The sequence below is a fragment of the Orcinus orca genome, chromosome 2 (genome assembly GCF_937001465.1).
Source record: "Orcinus orca chromosome 2, mOrcOrc1.1, whole genome shotgun sequence".
Lineage (NCBI taxonomy): Eukaryota > Metazoa > Chordata > Mammalia > Artiodactyla > Delphinidae > Orcinus > Orcinus orca.
Window position 1 is genome coordinate 84,692,653 of NC_064560.1, and position 7,893 is coordinate 84,700,545.

Consider the following 7,893-nt stretch of genomic DNA (forward strand, 5'->3'; position numbering starts at 1 on the left):
AAAACTGGGATTATATCATAGTGGTTGTGTCGTAAGGCTTAGAAGAGTTTGTATTAAAATATCTGGCTCTCAAAAATATAAAATAAAGGGCTTCCCTGGTGGCGCAGTGGTTGAGAGTCCGCCTGCAGATGCAGGGTACGCGAGTTCGTGCCCCGGTCCGGGAAGATCCAATTTGCCGCAGAACGGCTAGGCCCGTGAGCCATGGCCGCCGAGCCTGCGCGTCCGGAGCCTGTGCTCCGCAACGGGAGCGGCCACAACAGTGAGAGGCCCGTGTACCGCAAAAAAATAAAAAATAAAATAAAATATCTGGCTCTCTTGGGCTAGTACAGTTGCATTAGGAGGCTGGAGAAGGGCTCCTTAGTCTGTCCCCTCATCTCGGTGCAACCAGTGAGGGCAAATTCCAAACAAATGTATCTCAACTCCTGTTAGGGCACCATACCTGTCTGAGGAAGGGGTGATTTCCCCATCTCTGGAGTGAGCCAGGAATGAGGATGCTGGGAGGTTTGTTAAGTGGCCTCTGAACCTTTAGGACAAATCTCCCTCAAGCCTGAGCACGTGTAGCCTGGGAGGTGGGATGGGGTGGAGCATCTCCAGCCAGGAATGGTCTGTTACCAAGAGAGGGGCTGGAGTGGTGGAAGGGCTTTCTCTATTTGCCCTCTCTGGGCCATCTGATGTTGGATGAGAAGCCCCTTGGTGCTGCTACCTTCTCTGAAAAACCTGGTCCCTCACATTTCCTGGGCTTCCCAAGGACTGGGGACAGGTGTGTGCAGTGGAAGGAGGGAACGGGTGAACATGCCAAAGGTCAGAGCAAGTTCATGGGGCAAAACCACCCAGGCCACTTGCTCAGATCCCAAAGGTCAGGCCTGCCTGAGTCAAAGGGCAGAGCAAGCGTAAGGCCACAGGTTCCAAGAGTAAGGAAGCAGCTAGAGCAGCAGGGGCTGGGCACTGCAGGGAGGAAGAGGAAGTGAAGGTCACCTGGGGGCAGCAGAGAGGGTGTCACTTAACTGAGAGCTGGAGGGTTCTTAGAAATAGAGTTCGGAGAGAGCTGGCAAGCAGAGACTCAGAGAAGGTTGGGGCTTTCCCGAAGTCACACAGCAGTCTGGGATCAGGAAAGTGCTTCTGTGTGCTGACAAGTAGGAGTCATGGCCAAGCCTCAGCTCACAGGCTGTTCTTCCCCACTTTTGCTCTTCACCAACCTGGCCTCCCCTCCACGACACCCATTCCCCCGCCTCTGCCCTGTAATTAGGGGTTGGGTGGAGGGCAGTGTTCTCAGCTCTTAGGGTCTAGTCTCAGAACTCTCGGGTTGTATGCTCAGTGGGCTGGGTGTTCCCTTCAATCTCTCTGAGCCTGAACGGAGCCCACCCCGGCCAAGATGAACCTGACGAGACCCCAAGGGGGCCAATTAAGAATCTTCAGCCCAGGACTTCCCTGGTGGCACAGTGGTTAAGAATCCGCCTGCCAATTCAGGGACACAGGTTCGAGCCCTGGGCCTGGAAGATCCCACATGTCGCAGAGCAACTAAGCCCGTGTGCCACAACTACTGAGCCTGTGCTCTAGAGCCCGTGAGCCACGACTACTGAGCCCACGTGCCACAACTCCTGAAGCCTGCATGCCTAGAGCCTGTGCTCTGCAACAAAAGAAGCCACTGCAAGGAGATGCCCATGCACTGCAACGAAGAGTAGCCCCCACTCGCTGCAACTAGAGAAAGCCCGCACGCAGCAACAAAGACCCAACACAGTCAAATAAATAAATAAATTTATTAAAAAAAAAAAAAAGATTCTGCGGCCCCACTGAGTCTTGTCTTAATTCAGAGACCACTTCACAAAGTATCTTCACTTAATCATTGTCTTTTCCATTCCTTTTAGGCATCACTTAGACACCTTGGACTACAAAAGAGATATCACAGGGCAGGGGACTTGGGAGCCACTTTGTAACTTTCTGAGACTCAGTTTCCTTACCTGCAAAACAGGGACCATGAAACCTGCCTCACAGACTGCAGTGAGTGTTGAATGAACAAAATCAGTGTGGGAAATTGCTTGTAAACCATAAAAAGTTTGTAGAGTATCAGCTGACTATGAGCTCCTGAAGGCGTGACCTTGCCCTCTTCTTCTCTATCCCAAGGTCATGTGCAGAGCCTGGGAGAGGTGCCTATCAAGCCTTTGTTGGATAAAAGAAGGTAATCAGTACAAGGTGGCTGCCTTGGGAACCCCCCCCTCCTCGCCCCGCACTGTGTGTTTATTAGGCTGCGGTCTTGGAGAGGAGGAATGGTATTGTGGCTGGAAGAAACAGTGTGAGCAAAAACAGAGAAGGGAAGAGTCTGCCCTTATGTGGGCTTCCTGGCTGGTGTTAACAAAGAACAGTGGCATAGAGAAGGCTGGAAGGGAGGTTTCACACTCACCACCCCCCCTCCAACACACACACCAGGGCTCCACAGGCTCCACAGGCAGATTCTCCCCCTCCACGCCACCCCAGACAGACACTGATTACTCCTCCTGGCTCCCTGGGAAGGCGAGGTAAGAGGTCAGCTTCCTGAACCTATGCTTGTTACCTACACATGGCTATTAATAACAATGCCATTCTCTCTAATGAGGCCACCCCTGCTATTTACAAATTTCTTTCCTCAGAGGAGCTCCTTCTCACCCCAGGGGAGGGAGATGTGGTGCTGGTAGCCACCCTACAGGCAGAGAAACAGAGAAGTGTGGTGCCTTTTCCCAAGACACACAGCAATGCTCTCCCCAATCCTTTCAGACCTGGCTATAGACGTTGCCTCCTTCAGGGAGGCCCCCGGATTGCTGTTATGGCACTCTCTGTCCTCTCTACTTCCTCTTCCCTTCCCTCCTCCTGCCCAGCAGAGGAACATCTCAGTGCTGGTGGGTGGGCAAGGCAAGAAGGCAAGGAGCTCCGCCTTGAACGTGGCCCTGCCGTCCATCGCTTGATAGACATGATCTCATTTAATTCTTACAACAAACATATGAGGCAGGGGTGTGAAAAACAAGTGAACTGAGGTGTGACCTACTGAGCTGAGTCACCTTAGACAAACCCCGTAACCTCTCAGTTTGCTCATCAGTCAAATGGGCATGATTAGAACATGTCACAGGGCTCATGCAGATCCAAGGAGTTCACAGCTTGTTTTTTATAGGAAGTCCTCAACCCGTGGTAGCTCTAGAGGTGGAGGGGGAAGCGGCTTGCCCACATAGCCAAGAAATGGAGGAGCTGGGACTCTCCCCCCTGCCCAGGACTCTGTGACCCCAAACCCTTCTGAGAGAAGGGTGGTCAGGAAGCCTCTGCCACTCAAGCAAGCAGAGCCTGAGGGGTCCCCTGAACCAGGGGCTGTCAGCCTGGGCTCAGGGCCTCTCAGGGGGTCTGGATTAGATAGGACCTGGGGTGGGGCAGGTTCATAGCATCTGATCAGCGTGTGGTGAACCACTTCCCAGAGATGTGCTGGAAAACCAGGGTTTCCTTCTGCAGGGAGGGCCAGGTTTGGGGAGGGGGGAACCTGCTACTCCTCCTGGGTGAGCAGGGAGTGGGGACCCTCCCCCTGCAAACTCTGGAGGAGCCCGACCCCACCTCCAGAGGAAATCAGTCTCTCAGAGGGGGATCCCAAAGACCAAGAAAGGGAGAAGACTTTTCACTAGGCCACTCTGAAGACCATGCCTGCCTTCTGGCTAGAAAAAAAAGCCTGCACACAATAATTTGGGGACCTTACTGCAGGAGAGGGAGGACGCTCTGATTAATTAACAGCCAGGGTGGATTGACTGTCCTTCCCTTCCTTCCTTCCACCAACTCCTGAGGACCCACAGGCTTTATGCTGGCAGTGAGTGGGACCCTGGTGCTGTTTCCCCGGCCAGTGAGAGAGATGGATAAAAAATAGACCGTGACACTCCAGTGTGATGTTTGCTTGTGTGGGGATGGGGCTGCTGTGGCCTGATAGAGGCCTGAGGGATAGGGTACTGGGCCTTGAGTCAGGGGAGGGTCCCCCATTCTGGCTATGATAGAGCCCAGCCACTGGCAGGTGGGGTGGGGTAGGGGGTCTGGCTAGGTGCTGGAAGCAGTGGGAAACATTCCCTTCCTGACTCCAAAGAGGTCTTTCTAATGCCCACATCTGACCCTGTCATCCTCCCTGCCCCCAGCTTGGAGTCTCCCATGGCTCCCCAGTGCCTTCAGGATCCAGTTTCCCACTCTGGCTTCTGCCTGCCTCCTGACTGACCCTCCCCAACCGGCCTGCCACTGCAGCCCCCAGAGCCAAAGCCGGGTCACACCTCCATGCTTTGGAATATGCTCTCCCTGAGCTTTGGCTGCCTGTCCAGCTCTTTCTTTGCTAACTCCTGTTGGTCTTCAAGGCTCAGCTCAGACCCCTTCCTCCAAGAAGCCTTCCAGAGCTCCAGGCTCAGTCTGGTCACCTCTTCTGAGGCCTCATAGCATTCTGAACTTATCTCCATGCTAGCCATGAACTTATCTCCATTACCTAGTTGCAAGCCTGGCTCCCATACTAGCCTGGGTCTGCCTGAGCACTGGGACTCCAGTGCCCAGCACAAGGCTAAGTCAGGCCGTGGTTGTGGAGTGAAGGGTTCATGGCAAAGGGGGACTGTGCACATCTGAAAGGGAAGAAAGGCAGAAAAACCTCCCCAGGCCCAGAGGTGAGAGCCTAAGAGGAGCCTCTGCTGCCAAAATCTTCCCTGAAGCCCCTGCATTTCCCCTCTCAGCCTCTCAGGACCCAAGACCGCAAACCCGAGGCCAGCGGCAGCCTGCCGGCCAACATAGGAAAACTGAGGCCCAGGGAGGGGGAGCCCCTGAGAGAAGGGGAGAGGCTGATGCATCTCCCCCTCGGTGTCGCAGGAGGCTGCTCCCCCCATCCTGAGCCTGGACTCCTGCCAGCCTCCCTAATCACCTCCTTTCCTTCCCCAGCCAGGGCCATTCTCTGGGGATCCCCTCCCCCGGGCCTCTGTGCCCTGGGCAGAGCAGCCAGCTGTTTCCAGGATGGTGGTTTGGGCCTGGGCAAGCTGTACCCACAACCCTGACTCCTGCCCAGTGCCCACCGCGCTTTGTCAGGCTTTGGCCTCCATAGGGAATTACCTTCCCCCAGCTCCCCAGTTCAAAGGTCTTGGGAGGCTGCCAACCCAGCTCCTCCTGGCCCTGCCTGGACCCCGTCCCCCAGTGCCGGAGCACCCTCCTGTCCTACCATGGGCAGGCTGGGTAGACTGCCCATTGAAGCCTTCCTAAGGCCGGCTGGGGCAGTGGGGTTTGGGCCAGGTGGTTAGCGCTGCCCCCACGTTAGTGGCCCCCTGGGGTTTCCATCACTTAGGGCTGGTTACCAGGCAACTGCATCCGAGGGCTCGGCTCTGGCTTTGGGCTGGCACAGCTGCTGCTGCTGAGCGGGGAGGCTTGCAGTCAGGCCAGCTCGGGTCATGGTCAGGAGGCCTCATGTGCCTGGGCGGGATGGGGGTGGTGCCTCAGATCTGTAACCTCAGAAACTCCTTATCATTTTCTCAGCTTAGACCCATAGCCCTGCCCCACGAAAGAGGTCTCCAGGGTCTTCCACACATACACCCACACTCAGAGCCTTCAGGTTTCTGGGAGGTTGAGGGGAGGCTGAGTGGGAGCAGAGAGGGGCACTTTTCCCTCTTTAGGGACTGGGGGTGCAGCCCTGTGGCCTTACTGACCAACACTCTGTGGCCTGAGGTGGGGTCCATGAGGGGAATGATTTCCCAGGTTACAGGCCTTGGGCTTTGGGTCTAAATCCTGCTCTGCCTCTCAGTGGTTGTGTGACCTTGGACATGCTGATTGCCTGTCTGAGCCTCGGGTTGCCTCGTCTGTAGAATGGGATGGTAACCCCTGTCTCATTAGGCAGTGTTTAGCCTGTAAAATGCTAATTAAAACTTTGGTTCCCCTGGTCCAGGAAGATCCCACATGCCGCAGAGCAACTAAGCCCATGTGCCACAACTACTGAGCCTGCGCTCTAGAGCCCGTGAGCCACAACTACTGAGCCTGCGTGCCACAACTACCGAAGCCCACGTGCCTAGAGCCTGTGCTCCGCAACAAGAGAAGCCACCACAATGAGAAGCCTGCACACCGCAACGAAGACTCAATGCAGCCAAAAATAAATAAATAAAATAAATAAATTAAAAAAAAAAAATTTTGGCTCAGGGAGGCCCCCTTGGGGCAGGGATTGCCTCAGTCAGCTCCTTTGGGGAGGTCCCCTAATTGGACCCCTGAGCCCTAGTAATGATGCAAACTCACCAGGCAGAGGATAACAGGCAGGGAGGGAGGGGAAAGGGGGAAGGAAACAGGTTGGCAAAAAAATAATAACAACCCCCCTCCCATTGTGAGGGGAGGGACTCGAGAGTCCCCAGATTGTCACTTAGTTGCTGTGTAACTTTGGATGGGTTGCTTGACCTCTCTGAGCCTCCAATTCCTCATTGACAAGTGGAGATAATAGAAACTCCAGCCCCAGAGTGTTGCTGTGAGAAGATATTCAAGGAAAGTACCTAGCACAATGCCTGGCTCAGAAGTAGGGACTCAGAAAATTGGGACAATTATCATCATGTTATTAAACCTGTATTACTACCAATGACTGTTCATACCCATTATCTCATTGAGTTCTGAGAGGACCCTGAGAGGAAGGAGAGTGGGGGCAGGCATTCACCTGGGGGAGGTGTTTAGCCTCCCAGCTTTGTCTCCTGATTTCCTGGTCTGGGGGTCCTGGGCCCCCTGAGGGGTGTGGAGGGGCTGGGGCTGCAGATCAAGCAGAAGGTCACAGAGCAGTCTGGGATGCAGATGGAACCAGAGCCTGCAGAGTGGGGAGGACTTAACTAGGCAGAAAGGAGCAGAGAGGGTATGCTTGGTGGGGGAACAGCCTTGACAAAGGCCTGGAGACCAGAGAGAGTGCAGAGCGTGGTCAGGAGCCACGGGAGCCAATGGCGGGGTGGGCTGAGACACCTAGGCCGATGTGAGCGACAGTCACATACTGCCCTGCTGAGGCCTGGGGTCTGGCCCTAGGCAACCAAAGACCCCCTTGCTCCAGGGTGCTGAGAATGACTGTGCCAGAAAGGTGGGCTGTGAAGAGGGGAATCCTTTCTGGTTGCATCAAGGTGGCCACACTAACTCGCCTGCCCTCTGTCTGGAGGTCAATCTCATCCCCCGTCTGTGAGCCTCCATCATCACAGAGCACAGATCCATCTCCCTGGGCTCTCCAGCCCCCTCGGGAGGCCACACAGGCCTGTTCTTGAGGGACAGAGCCCAGGCCAAGGTCCAGAAAGAGCCAGGGCTGGCATGGCATGAGCCCGGGCCCTGCCAGGATGACCCAGCTCAGTGATGTCACCGCTGTTCTCACAGGCAGCCTCAAGGGCCCCCAGCCCCACATCTGCCACCCCAGAACAGGGGTGTCCTCCCTCCTCCTCCAGTCTCCCCTGGAGCACAGCACTCTGCCCCCCAGTGCTCAGTGAACCCTTCCAACAAGTGTGGCCTCAGAACACAAGTCTTCTGGTGGCAAGAGAGCCAGGGCTGAGGTGTGGAGGAGACCAGGACGTTGCAGGACAGCTGGCCAGTGCTAGTAAATCAACAATTCCTGAGCAAACACAGCCCGCTCTGAACCCGGGCCTCCTTCCTCACCCTCTGCGGGCAGCCCCCTCCCCTCGTGCAATCCCTACAATCAGGCCATCTGTAGCTGACTCCGCTCCAATTAGCTCAGTAATTAGCACCTCATCGGCCTGTCTGCCTTTGAACAGCTCCCCTGGGAAGGGGTTTGAGGAGGTCTCCATGACCTCAGGGCCCAGGGCTGGGGCAAGTTCATGCAGGCCCAGGGGCCAGGCTGCAAGGCCCCTGTCAGTCTCCCTGCACCCACAGGTGGCCCCAGCATTCACTGACGTGGCATTCCCAGCACAGGGCAGCGGAGCC

The 7,893-nt window shown here is 55.7% G+C and overlaps 1 long non-coding RNA gene across 1 annotated transcript; it reads left to right on the forward strand.

Annotated features, from left to right (window-relative positions):
- The first annotated feature begins 1,870 nt into the window (after positions 1 to 1,870).
- Positions 1,871 to 6,584, forward strand: LOC125963413 (uncharacterized). Its single transcript, XR_007475362.1, has 3 exons — positions 1,871 to 1,998; positions 2,122 to 2,176; positions 5,897 to 6,584. It is a non-coding gene; the product is annotated as an uncharacterized LOC125963413 (long non-coding RNA).
- Positions 6,585 to 7,893: the final 1,309 nt, after the last annotated feature.